The following is a 14240-nucleotide window of genomic DNA, read 5'->3' on the forward strand; positions in this document are numbered from 1 at the left end:
AGAAGAGGAGGCTGTGGGGAGACCTTATCACTCTCTACAACTACCTGAAAGGAGGCTGTAGGGAGGTGGGAGTCAGTCTGTTCTCCCAAGTAACAAGCAATGGGATGAGAGGAAGCAACCCCAACTTGCTCCAGGGGAGGTTTAGCCTGGGTATCAGGAAAAATTTCTTTGCTAAGAGTTGCGAAACATTGGAACAGGCTGCCCAGGGAGGTGGTGAATCCCCATCCCTGGAGGTGTTTAAAAGCCATGTGGGTGTGCTGAGGGACATGGTTTAGAGGTGACCTAGCAGAGCTGGTTTAATGGTTGGACCTGATGATCTTAAAGGTCTTTTCCAACCAAACCGATTCTTTGATTCTGGGTGATCCTGTTTGCCTGGTGTCACTGAATGTTGTGCCATTCTCTGGCTCTGCCAGCTGGCTCCTTCCCTGGCGGGAGGGGAGCTGCAGGTGCAGGACTCTCCTTTGCCTGCCTGTGTCCCCAGGTGACTTTTATCCATCTGAGATTCAGTGTGGAAACCTAGGAGTGAAACAAGTCAAACGTTCATAAGGCCCCAGTTAGCACCGACGTGTCTTGGCAGCTGCTCCCTGCCCTGTCCGCATTTAAAAGGGATTGCTTACAGTTTTTGTCTTCACTTTGCTACAGTCGTTATCTAAATGTACCAGCTCTGTCTTTGTGTTTTTGGGCAGCGTAGGGGTGCTGGATTGCAGGCAGCCTGAGATACGATCCGAGTTTTGTACAGGACTTCACTTTTTATTTGAAAGGCTCACGGCTCCAAACAAGTTCCAGCAATGTCCTGATTCCGGGGAGGGAACGGGGGACAGAGAAGGGACACGGCAGAAGAAAGTGCTTAGTTCTCTGGCTGGCGTACCAGAGTGATGGGGTAGGGCTGAAGCACCAAGGCGTTCTATGGCGTTGTAAGTCCCGGGGACTCTTTTCCGGGAATGTACACCGTCCCAGTGTACAGCAGCAACCCAGAGCTGTTTGACATGTAAGCGCCTGTTAAAGGTGGAGTAAAGTTATTTCAAGTCGTAGAAGTTATTTTGCCTTTCATCAAGTGAAAAAAGCAAAGCTATATAGGTGGAAAAAAGGAGAGGAGGAAAAAACCAGCAGAGTACCAAACTGACTCGATTAAAGTAGCTTGTGAAAGTATCTTGAAGTCATCTTTCCTGAAAGCCTTTGAAATTCAAAGACTGTGGACTCTTGCCTCTTGGCGCACAAGCCGATTCCTTCTCCTCCTCCTAGCAGATTCTGCCTAACAGTTGCCCTTTTCTTCCCCTCTTTTAAATATCCCTGAATCGCAGTGCTTGATCGTTCTGCTTTTCTTCATTCATGTGAAAGACTTGAGGACTGTCAGAGCAGCGAAGAGGACAGTGTGTACGGGATGCTAGGGCCAAGGGAGAGGGAGTGGGTAGAGGGAAGAGGTGACCCCGTCTCCAGGCTTCAGTCCCAATCCGGCAAACTTTTTCTCCCGTGCAGAGTCCTGCAGAGGTCAGCCAGACTTCTTGCATCAACGGCGATTACTTGCTGTTCAGCATCAGGCTCAGCTTATGCTTAAGGTAGTCATGATAACATGGCCAGCGTTTGTGGTAAGGCATGGATGGGGTCCTTCAGGCCAGCTGAACAGAGAGACTGCTGAAGACGTGTGAGATTAATTATATAGAAATTTTGCTTGTTTGGCAGGCAGGGGCGAGTTAGGCCAAACTCTGGAACTCGGAGAAAGTGGCTTCCTAAAAAGAACGTATAAATGCGGTGGCACCGTTGTCCAACGTGCACTCCCTGCCCTCGGCCCCAGGGAGGAAGGTTAGTCCAAGCACACGGGATCTTTCCAGGAACTGTCTGCCCAGGTGGCCCAGTTCCCGGTGTGCCAGTACCTTGTGTGCTCCCATGTTTGGTACTGCTGTCAAATCAGGAGGCAGGGTCACACCACCCCATACTGCCACCCCGTTTGTGATTACTTTGCTGGCTCTGGCAGTGGGAACCGTTTGTTGAGGCTTGGAGCTGCAGAGCAGCTCGCCTGGTGCAGCTCCAAGCCAGGGCATTATTCACAAGGGTGGCACTGGAGCAGCTGGAGAGAGGTGAAAATGAGCAAAAATTTCACCCTGTTGTGCCAGGACACCTTATGGGCACGTTTAGGGTCTCCTGATACAGCAGGTCTGCCAGGTAGCTGCAGTGGGTTTCTTGGAAAATCGGCTTCGGTCCTCACTGTGCTGCTGGTCAGGTATTTTCTGGCATGTCCCTGTATTAAGTGACTTCACTGAAATGCAACTTACTAAAATGCAATTTGTGAATGACATGGAGTCCAAAGAGCCCAACACTTCCGCAGTGTTGGAGAAAAGATGCATCTCTGCAAATAGCTTTAAGGTTTCTTGCTGTCCTGGCTTAATTGCTTTTGACACCCTCATTTAAGGGCGGTGGGGCAGGGGGGACAACTCTGTGAGTTAAACAAGAGGAACCCAACAAGAGGAACCCAACAAGAGGAACCCAACAAGAGGAACCCAAGCGCTGCCTGCTCCTGCCCATGCAGCCTGAGTGCCACAAGGGCAACAGCTGGCAAAGGTGGCAGCTGCTGCAGATGCAGGAGAAGACGAGTACCCATCTGCTCCCTCCTGCCGTCGTCCCCCTCTGTTGACAGCGTTTGCTGTTTGTCCTGCCGAATCCTTATGTGGCTATCGCTACCCGTCTCTCCGAAGGACCGGAGTATGGTGAAAGGCTGAGCTGCCTCCCAGCCTCTTCCTCCTTATTTATGTGTCACATGAGGAAAAAACCTAGACAGAGGTAGGTCATCCAGGGTCATCCTGGTGTAGTTATGGTGATGGCAACAATTCATAGCTGAAGCATTTGATTTGTTAACCTTATAAAAAGGTGCCGTTAAATACTGTATTTAGCTCCTCAGGGGAAGCAGCCTAGTTTCTTTTTAATTTTCCTTTTCTCATCCCTATTTTAACATTAGTGACTCAGCTGTCACTCTGCTTCGGAAGGGCTGCTGGGGTTACAGCGGTGATTGAATGGCACCAAGAACCCATTTCTGCTGAAAATAATTAATATGGTGCATTTCCGCCTCAAAAAGAGCCTGATACAAAACTACTAGAAGGTTCTCATTAGCTTATGCAAGCTTTGAAAACTTGCCTGTGCATGAAATTGGAGATCTCTGTGTGTCTCCTCTTGTTTATCCTCGTCAATAAGGCAAAGCCTGGCAAAGCCTGGTTCATGTCTAACCCTACGCATTGAGGGCATTGCTGTTCAAGTCCACAAAGCATCCCACAGGGTATGCATTTAGATACGTGCAAAAGCCTTCGCAGGTGAGAATCTCACTTTGCAACAGGGCTCGTAGTCAGATCCTATGAACAGAATGAGTTTCCACCAGCTCTGAGAAAAGTCTGACTAGGGACAAGAAGGAGGGAAAATACCACAGGAGAGAAAATATCCCCATAAGCATTGGCCAGTGCTCGCTCTTTCTGTCCTCATCGGTGCAGCTGTAACTTGAAGGTGCTTGTTTCTTGTGTACCTTTGTTATGAAAGCGATACCTGGCATACTTAGGAGGCCTGGCATTCTTGAGCTATGAATGCTGTGAACAGTGTCATAAAGAAAAGACGTTGTGCAAAGCCACCATCATCATTAGCATCATCCTTTAAAATTTGCCCCATGTCTTGAACACGTAGGTGTTGAAAACGGACTAATTTCAAGCCGTGGAGCTCCACTAACATAACTCAGCGTTCTCCCACTACGAGTGGTGTGACGTGTGTCCACCCAAGCCACGCGGGACTTGGACGAGTTTCTCTGAGAAGCAGAAATCCATCTGCCTGTCCAGCACTGTAAGAGAACACCTATTTACAGGGATTGTGGGGCCATCTCAGAGTACCGACAGCTACTGCGGCCGCAAGGTGGATAGATTTTGATTCAGCAAATCAATACTTATAATTCTCCAGAGGAGGGGATGGTGTCTGTATCGGTACTGAGAGGTTGCCTTGATGCTTGTCCTGAAGGGCAGGTCAGGCGAGGCTGGGTTGTGCTAACAGATGAAACCAAAGCAAACCTCTGGCTTTTATGTTTTGTAGGATCTTTATTGAGTTAAGACTTCTTTGTCTGCCTGTCGACCTTGTAAACTTCCACATACAAGTGTCGTCTGTTTGTGCAGTGCTTCCTACAATGGGAGCTCTACCAGACTGCAACCTACAGCGTAGGTAATTCTTGTACCTGGTGATCACCTTGACTGTTGGCACAGTCAAGGTCCTGAAACCCATCGCCCTGTGGATCCACAGCTGCCTCAGAAAAATGTCCCAGTCTATGTACTGAGCATACAAGGGGCCCCACCATGGCCCAAGTGTTGGCTTCAGGAGGGATTAGTCATGTGTACAGGTTCAAACGGAGAACATGAAAGGGCTTCTCCACTCATCGTTGTGCTATTCAGGCTCTGGTGTCGGGGTGGGACGCTAACAAAGCATCGGGAAGTGCTGAAGCATTTTGACACAGCCTAGCTTCAGGCTTGACATTTAGCACTTGTGATTGTATCAATGACAGTGGTCTTAGTTTGTCTTAGGATTAGGTAAATAGCTTTTAAAAAAAGGATGACTTCCATACCTGTGCATTCACCTGGGTTGTGAGGTTACTGGGGTGGTGCTGCTGCCAGTGAAACAGGAATGTCCTGCTTGCTGTAGCAAAGGGCTGATTCATTGGCAGTGTAATAGGTGTCATCTTCCCTTGTGTCACCTCCTCAGGTGTATTTTAATCCTGCATTGAACAGGAAATAGATTTTTAAAAATAGAGTAAAACCAGTAACACGCAAGTCATCTGAGTGTGGTGAGGTTTGATGGAAAGTAAAACAGTCTCTAAGTGGGGTTAGGTGAGACTGGGATGAATCTGGAGGGGTAGACAGAGAGTTTGGTCTGAGTGAGGGCAAGCTCCCTGAAGCCATCATGCCCTGGGAAGGGCTGGGAGTGACATCCTAAAGCATCCACAGTCCCAAAGCCTCCTTTGTGCAAAGGGTGAGATCCACCTCCACCAGCAGAGAGGGTCAGGCACTTGCAGAGGAAAATAGGGAGACAAACTGGTGGGCTCGTGTGCTGGAGGTGCCCATTTCTGCCATGACTACCAAGGCGGGCTGCTGGCGCTAGCTCAGACATCGAAGTGTGACCTGGAGCTGCCCAGGCTGGGTGAGGAGAGTTAAATTTTAAGCTTGTTAAAAAAAAAAAAGTTTTCTCTAGACGAGGTTTTAAAAAAAAAATCAAATGCCGTCAACTCGGAGATTAGAGCCAGGGCATCACAGCCTGGAAACTGAATCCATGTGCCTTGGTGGAGAGTTTGTGGCAGGGCTGGTTTTGGAGCTGGGTGTCACAATGCAGTGCACCCATGGAAATGAGGTGTAAGAATGGGCTGGGGACAGATTCCTGAAGCAAACCCATCTTGCTACTGTTCACGTAAAAACAGTGAGGAGGTGGATGGTTTTGTCCACCCGTGTCATCTGACACGGCGTGGTTTATGTATACAGACAGCGAGTTTGTACGTAGTTTTTTAGATAATGCAGTGTTTAAAATATGTTCCCCAGTGCAGAGGGAAAACGTAGGAAACCGTAAGAAACCAAGAGGCTGGGGAGGACCTGCGTGTGATTCTCAGGACAAAAGCGAGTGCACAGCAGAGTACATCAAAAGGGAAAACGATCGCTTTCTACTTTCGAAAGGCATCAGTATTTTACAGCTGCCATTACGTTTTGAAGAGCGCACAGGTATTTATTGGTACCATCGCTACCCAGTCCCCAGCCCGAAAGAGGAGATACCTGTTTTTCAAGTCGTTCTGTTCGGTCATCCCTACTTCACGCCCCATCCGCGCTGGCACTCCAGTAACTTGGTGAGTATCTGGAGCCGCGGCTGGGCGTTCCCGCACCGACTGCCCTTCCCATAAGGCTCACAAGGGCTTTTTGTCTCTAAAAGTTAGCGGGTCACATCCGCCGAGAGTCACGCGTAGGTGTGTCCCCGGCTTCCATCAGTGCTTGGGCCCGTGGAGCAGGACCGTTCCTTTTGCCACGTCAGCTGCCAACTGAAGCGCATCACATTTTAAAATAAAATATTAAAAAAAGATCAGATGGGATCGTCATTCAATGATAAACTAATTATGTGCTTAAAATAGCACGGGAGAGGGGTCCTGTTTCAGATTGGTCTACGTAGCAGAAACGCCAGGGGCTGTTCGGGAGGTTGCTTGAAGGCTTTCTCCCAGAAGGTGTCGGGTGCTGTGCCGGCTTTGAAAGGGCTTTGCTCAGGCCCGATCAAACCCAGTCAGACCACAGCGGATCAGATCTATGCCTCTCATCAGTCACACGTCAGCTGTAACTGTCACCAATTTGCAATTTAATGTGTGCAGCTCAACACTTCCAATTAATCCAGCCTGGGCATTTTAACAATCTGTCATTTCAGGGAGCACTTCGCAGAGCCGTGTGCGAGGCAGCCTTGGACCCTGGTAAGGCAGGAGCCCTGCAAGCCTTTCTTCATACACACACAGTTTACTCCTTCTCTGCCGCTGCGTGGTGGGAGTTACTGCTGGGTTAGCTGCATTTCACAGGCTTAGCAAGTGTTAAAAAAAATCAGCACGTGACCACAAGAAATTTTCAGAAAATAAAGATTTATAATAGGTGATTCAGCAGTGAGAGGCTTTTGTGATCTTCCATGGGAAGCTACTATTTTTAGAGAATTATTACAAGCAGTAGCATCACTCACATTTATTTATAAAGGCATGAAAGAACGCCCATACGTGTTTCTAAATACTTGATGTATAGTAACGGCCATATGCTGAGGATGAGCCAAAATAGAATTGAGCACTCTGGTTTCCACGATGCTGCATGAGGGCTGTGCTGGGATCTTTGCATCTAAGGAATGAAAAACAGAGGGAATTTTTTTTTTCTTCTTCTAGTTCTTCTTTCTAGCAAAACAAACTCAAAAGCCTTCAGGGTGAAAGTCTGCCTTGCAGTAAAATGGCATTGTTTTCACTGAGGTCTAGCTGGGTGACCACTGAGGTTTGTGAGGACTCTTCCAGTAGCTTCAGCAGCTGGCAGATGACAATGGTCGCTATTTTTATGAGATCTGCTGTATGTATAATACTTGAGTTGATTAGTTGTGTGTGCCTCCAGTTCTCTGGAGCTCTGTGGCACGGAGGAGGAGAAATGTAGCAGTGTTGTGACAAATACAGCATGGTGTCGTTCCCAAAGATCCTACAGTGTAAACGCGTTAAATGACAAAAAATAATAAAAAAATAAAGATGTTATCTGCTGGTGGCATCATTCCTGGACAGAAATTAGAACTGATTTGATCTGGCTCTGCAAAGACCCAGCCATGTGTGTCCATTGCAGCTTTTTTGTATGCAGCTCCTTGGGTTTAAGTTCAATAAGGAGCAACATCTTCCATTGTCTCACTGTGTTTGTGTCCCAGTCAAGCCTGCGCTGAGGTGCCTTGGGACTTCCACCAGTTCAGCACCTTGCAGGAGCAATGCCTTAAAGTAAATTCCCACTCTTAGTTAAGTTAAATCCTTTGATTTAAATTGATGGTGTTCTTGAATTTTGGGCAGCTGTGATAGGAAACACATGGAAGGGAGTGAAAAAGGGGCTCTTGACAAGGTGCCTTTAGCAACCTCCTGGTGACGGTGTCTGCCTCCTGATTGCCTAATCCTGTTATAACATGAAAAAGCACCAGCATAGCATGCAGAGGCTAACACTTAATTTTTTTAGGGGTCTTCCCATAGCAAAGAGTTCTGGGGTATGTGGCTTTTGACACTGGGAGATGTTGCTGGAGAGCCTGACCTTGTTCTTGCTCCTCAGTGGTATTAGTTAAAATATATCAGCATTTTCCTCACTCTCTGCTTCCCATCTCCCAACACCCAGTGGAAGAAAATAAATGACAACCAGCATGCTCTACTCACAGCAAAACAAATGGTATTTATTAGAGCCCTTCTGTGATCAGAGGACATCTGACTGTAACATAACTGGAGATTTTTTCTGCTAACTGGAAGCGCGATGCTCTGAGACAATTTCCAGGCAGTGTGTATTTTCAGCTAAGTTTTACTTACGTCAGTGTAGCGATCTGCAATATCACCGTTCGCAAAGAGTGAGGCAGCACTTGTTTTAGCTAGATTATTTTTTGCCTTAGGAATAACTTTTGATTAAGTTGTGACTCGGTTCCCACAGCTCCACGCGTTGAGCTGCTTTTCTTTTCAGAAGGGAGGGCATAAACCTCCTTGGCAGACACGTCGCTTGCCGCCTGCCCTTGTGGCAAGGAGCAGCTGGGGCAGTGGGGAGCCAGGCGCGTCGTTAGGGAGGGTTTGTTTTCCCTGCGCTAATCGCCTTCTCCTGTCATAATCTGGCACGGCGCGGCGCCCTGCGTGCGGGACGGAGGCAGATCCATGTACTGCTCTCCTATCTGAGCCAGCACATTTCGGGGGATAAATCTTTGCTGGACTTAATGTTCTCCCAGGGATTATGATATCCCTTAAGGCTTTCTGCTCTTCCTAGGGGTGGGGGACAACGGACCCAGAGGCAGGCAAAGAGCTAATTATGGCGGGGGGTGGTCTCTTCTAGCTGTTCCTCGACCACCAAGGTCAGAAATACTCCTTTGAAGAGAGGATGAGGAGGGGAATTCACAGATGCCGAGCTGACTTTCCCCCCCTAAATCTGTGGGTTTCTCTTTTCCCCCTTTTCCTCCAGGAGGGCAGGCTTGGGTAGGGCTGAGCCTGTGTCATCCCACTTATCCTCTCCGGGGCTGTGAGGATGGTGGTCTTTGCCCGAGGGGTACAGAGGGACGTCCCCTGCAGGACCCTGGTGCCCTCTCGCTGCTTGCTTCTGCCGAATGTCTGGTGGGATTTGCAAGAGCTGTCTTAGGAACTTGCGGATCATACCAAACATAGAGCATTGAAAACATTTGGGTGTCAGGAAAGATTTTTTTTTCTATGTCTAATTTGCTTAATGCCTTTTTTCCCCTTGCAATTTCCATAATTTAGGGAAAATATAACAATCTGGAATAAATAATACTCGGGTTTGTGTGGAAAAAGATGCATATCGGGACAAGATGGCTGGATAGATATTGTGGGAGGACTTTCCTTGTGGTTTAGTTCTTGTTTTTTCTGCCTCTCCAGAGCACCCTCACTACTTTTCTGTTTCCAAAATCTCATGGGAAAGAGGAAGAAATTCTGAGACCTCTTTGGGTTGGGAATTTCAAAGTTGCTTGAGATGGGCAGCACTGCAGCCTTACAGAGCTAGGCAGAAAATGACTGCGTGGAACCAACAGATCGCTCCTTCCCGAAGACCTCCTTGCCTAGACTCACAAATCCCTTCCACCAGAAATCCCTACACATACGCACACAATCGGCAACTTTAATTACCTGTAATTTTGGAGTCCCTGTGTCTGTTTTCTCGTCTACTTGCGATTGAATCTCATTGAGGACTTCAAAACAAACAAAATGTAAAACCGGGAGATGACGCAGGTTTTGAGTTACTTGGTGAGAAAGCACAGACGCTGGTCTGGACGGGCAGGCAAAATGCGTCGGATTATTCACAGCCTCCTGTTTCAGCAACAACTGAATGCGAAGGAAGAAGTTGGTTTTGGTTTTCTTAAAGAAATGATTTTTGGTGGAGGCCTTTGAGGGGTGTCACCCCAAGGGGATTTGCTCTACAGCGTTTTGAGCAAGGTGACTGGAAAATGAAGTCCAAAACAGTGAGCAGAGCCATGGAGAAGCTCCCTCTGGTCAGCTGGAGGCCGATAAGCTGGAGGTATTTTCATGGCTTCTTTTCAGTGGTATTAGATCTGCTGCTTTTCTCTACTGTGTGGCTACCAGACAACTTCATACGGTGAGGTTAGAATATTAACTATGTTAGTACAGCATAAAATAAAATGTAATTCTCCCAAGTGAGCATTAGCAGCGTTTATGCGTCTGCAGGTAGCATTTGTTTTTCTCCCATCGTGTGGTGGTTTCCCGCTTGTTAAAATAAACAACTGCTTTTGATTTGTAACCGTAACTTTACGGTTTAGGAGCCTGTATCTGAAAGAATGAATTAGCCGCTCGCTACAAAACACTGAGATATAAACAGACCAGTTTGTAACTTGGACTCAGCAGCCACCAGCTGCACCTCATCTTGATAATCTTTAGCTTTTTTTTTTTTTTTTTTAAGCTGGGGCTTTTAAGAGTTAAGTTACAGAACTCTCTTTTTATTTTTAAAGTGAGTGGATTCCTTGTTGCGTTGTTCAGGATGATAAATTGATACCACATGTTGCTTCCAGACAAAAAAGACTCTGTGCTGCAGTGGAAGCACTTGCAGCTGGTGTCTGAGTTAATGGACGGGCTCCACAAAGTAAACACAGCTTGGAAGAGGCCGAAACAGGCACAGGGAGGGGGAATTTTCTCCGTTTTAAAGGCTCAAGCATTTGCTGCAGTTGCCTGACCGGGGCTGAGTGTTGAAATAATGTGCAGTCCCAGCCTCCCGGAGAGACTCACTCCGTTGTTTGTATCCAGTCAGGTATATGGTGCCTTGGAGGTGTTCGAGTGTCCTCTCCGGGAGCTTACCACTTTGCAGCCTTACGAAAATATCAAGAGAGACACACGTAATTAGGACATGGTAGATGATATTTTTTTTTTTTTTGGTGAGCAAAATATGGCTAGTTCCCTTGAGGAGTATGAACTGAATAAAATGTGGTGCAGTGGATCAACATTTATAAAAGCTGAGAGCGTGGTCCCGAGTTTGGGGAGGGTGCTGTCACCCCTTGTGTTGCTGTCCCGGCTACTACTGCCGGGCACCTAGCACCCAGCTGCCCCCCTCCTCCTGATACCGTCCGCCTAAGACAGGGTAGGGTGGCTCTGCACCACCCTCTGCTCACACCACAACTGCCCTGCCTGGTGTGTTCCTCTGCCCTGGCTCTTCGTGTCTCCAGGGCTGGTCATTCTTCCCTGCGGGATCACGTCCCGGGGGGACCAGGACCCAGCTGGACCGTGCTCAGTGTTGTGTGGGATGCCCTTGATCTCATCTGCAGGAACTTGAGTCTTCTGGCTCTTCGCAGAGTGCACAGTGTTCTTCAAGTCCAGTATAAACAGTAACACTAATAAAGGGAGGAGCTCGTCCTCTTTCTCTTCTGCTCGGCTCTTGTACAGTCCATATGTTGGATCCATCGGCGGTATCGGAGCTCTTTCCAAGGTGTCTGTGGCCTGGCTAGCATCTGTCCCATCTACATATGGTCTCCAGGACAGATTGATGGAAGTTCCTTTATAGATCTTTTAAAGTTTCTCATTGCATTTTGGCATGGAAAAATGTGTTACGTTTCCATCACGGTGGCCTAGTCCATCTCCTGCGTAAATCAAAGTCAAATCCCCATTAATTTGCTCAGCAGCGGGTTCAAGTGGTAAACTGTATTTTCCCTGCTTCCCCACCTTCTTTGTGGTTTGTCACATGCCGTATATTACTAATGCCTGTGGTTGGGAGTAAAGATTGTCCCGTGGTATTTTCCTGTATTTTAAGCAGATTGGAACATTCTTTGACAGCTCAGAAACCAGGTAGAAAATATTTCCATCCAGATTGCAGCCTGGTGGCACAGCGCAACAGCCTTTACTGGTGTGAGCTGTCAACCCCAGTGACTCCTGTAGCAACACTTGCGTGTGAAAGGATAACAGGATCCAGCCCTCGTTTGATTTGGCAGAGCATCCAATACAAGGAGAAACCAAGACACTCAGATTCTGTTGCTGAAGAGGTTAGCGGGGAAGGTTGTGTGAAAGAAGTGGGTTTTAAGGGAGTGTTTGAACAGAGGGTGGAGATGGGGTACTCAGAAATAAATTGGCCCATAATTATCCTTAAGAAAACAATCTTCCTGCAGAGGAAAAGTAAAAAACCCAGAAGCCAGGAGCATAAGTGGCATATTGTTTAATGTAAAGGAAAACAAACTGCTTGGATTTTTTATAACCACCAATTTTCAACACAAAAGTATTATTTCATTCTTTTATTGTTTGTGAAATACCAACACTGAGCAAAAAGATATAGTAAGAAGAAGACTACACATGTGCGCACACGTGCAGGATCTCTCATCCTGAGAGATGCCTCAGTCTCACTATGTTTCCCATTAGGATTTTTCATTGGTTTAGGCCAAATAGTTTCGTAGTGTGGCCACCAGCAGCAGAAATAAACCATTTTACAGGAATACTGTAGGTTGAAAACTGTTAGCTGCTGGCACTTGGGCTGGGTGGTTTTATATCTGAAGCTATGTGGCGCACTGCGTATGCCACCTCAGGTGTTTCTTTTCTGCATTTTCTAAGATTTTTTTCATTAGCAAGTGTCTCAGTGCTGTGTATTCTTACAAATGCAGCATTTTTAGGTGTAGCCTGGCTTGGTAAGGTGATCTAGCTCTGTTCTCATCCTGCCACCGGCTCTTGGCAAGGAGATGTCCCCATGCAGATGTTCTCACAAGTGGTTGTCCATGAAAGGCACAGGGGATGAATGTGAGAGCTACCTGCATTGATGCAGTACAAGCTGCAATATCAGCAAGGGTTATTTTTTCACAAAAACACTGGTTCTCCAGCCAGTTGGGAGAAACCTGAGGAAGTAAGCAGTGGCGCCTAGTTACGAGAAGTTAGAAACAGACTGATGTTAGAAACGTTGCCAGACATAAAATATAGTTAAAATGTCATCAGTTAAATAATAAAAAGCTTTTTCCTTCCTTAGACTGATGAACTATTATGCTGCAACTCAATCCACCGTATTTTGATGGCACAATAGTCCGTTAGAAATGGACAAGTTTGTAGCTGAGGCACTGACCCAAACTTCCCTTGAGTGTGTCTGCGAAGTCTGGTCTGCTGTGCAAATTGTTTAAAACATAACAGTTGCTATTTTGAACTCCGGTCCATATGATTTCGCTTTTCATTAAGTGATAATCACAACCATGTCTGCTGTCTGCGTGCGAGAAGAACTTCAGGCGTGTTTTCCATTTCACAATCTGACAAAACCCACAACACTTCATGGGGGTGGGGGGGGAGAAGGAAGGCATTTTATACTGAAAAGAATTGTCTAAAAAAAGCTGGGGCTGTATTTCTTTATCCATCTATCGTGTCTCCAGTTCGCTTATGTCAAACACCCATTTATCCTATGGATGCAGAAGGTCGAGATGCTTGTGAATGATTTGTTGACCGATTCATTCTTTGACCATTTAAGTCTGGAGTTTCTTCGGTGCTTTGGAAGTGAAGGACATGCTGGATGGTTCAATTATTATGCTATGGTCCTGTTGGCTTTGTGTTTTTAAGTCATGCTGGTGGAACAAATGTGATTTCATAGAAATGTCTGGTAATTGCCAAAACTGAAGATTTAAAAACTTAAGATTTAAAGATTTAAACAGAAACAGGAACTCTTGCAGCATTTTAAATTTGAGCATCATTAACCGGGAGGAGGAGCACAACTGTTTTGTCAAAAGAATATGGGATAGGCCAAAAAAGTCTTTTGACTTGCATATGGAAAAAAAACCCCAAACAAACCTGGAGGCATCCTCACTAACAAATATTACTTGCTTGTGCTTTCTTTGAGCCATATTTTAAGCCCCAGAGCAGCAGCATGAGTGTAGTGGGATTTTCATCTCAGTTATTTTGGTTTGAATCTGGAGTCATTTCACTAGGGGTACCATGGGCTGGTTTTCTTGGCCTCTTTCTCATTCTGAGATGATTATCATCAGTTTGAGCCAATGTGATTTTTGGACAGTAGATGCTGCTGACTCGTGCGAGCGGGTGATACGCAAGAGCAGACAGTGTATGGGCTCCCCTGGAAGTACTGCATTGCATTTTGTAGCGTTCTCTGCAGCACAGGGTGTCCAACTGCACACCGCAGCTTCATACGGTTCCGTATCTAGCAGCTTACAGGGGCAGGGATATCGTCATGTGCTGTGCCACATCACGTTTTGAAGACTGTGAGGATACTATAGCAGGGGACAGCTGGCCAGCTACGGCAGTACAAGCGTAATTCTTGTGCCTCTGATCGAGAGAGAGAGTACAGCTTAGTCATGCACAGAGTGCCTGTGGGAGAGGAGCAACAGCGCTTGCCGTTTTCTCAAGAATTGTTATAACAAATACACACGTACCCATGAAGAATTAAAAAGTCATTTGCAGAGGCTGCAGTGAGCGTGGCTACCCCTCCAGCCCGATTTTTGCAGTGCCTTTGCAGTTTTTATTTCAAGGAACTGATGGCAGGATTGCTGATAGCGTAGAGGTTTGTCCCGAGTCAAACGTAAGAAATGTCTAGCTCCTT

This window comes from Buceros rhinoceros, unplaced genomic scaffold (genome assembly GCF_000710305.1).
Source record: "Buceros rhinoceros silvestris isolate BGI_N320 unplaced genomic scaffold, ASM71030v1 scaffold2377, whole genome shotgun sequence".
Classification (NCBI taxonomy): domain Eukaryota; kingdom Metazoa; phylum Chordata; class Aves; order Bucerotiformes; family Bucerotidae; genus Buceros; species Buceros rhinoceros.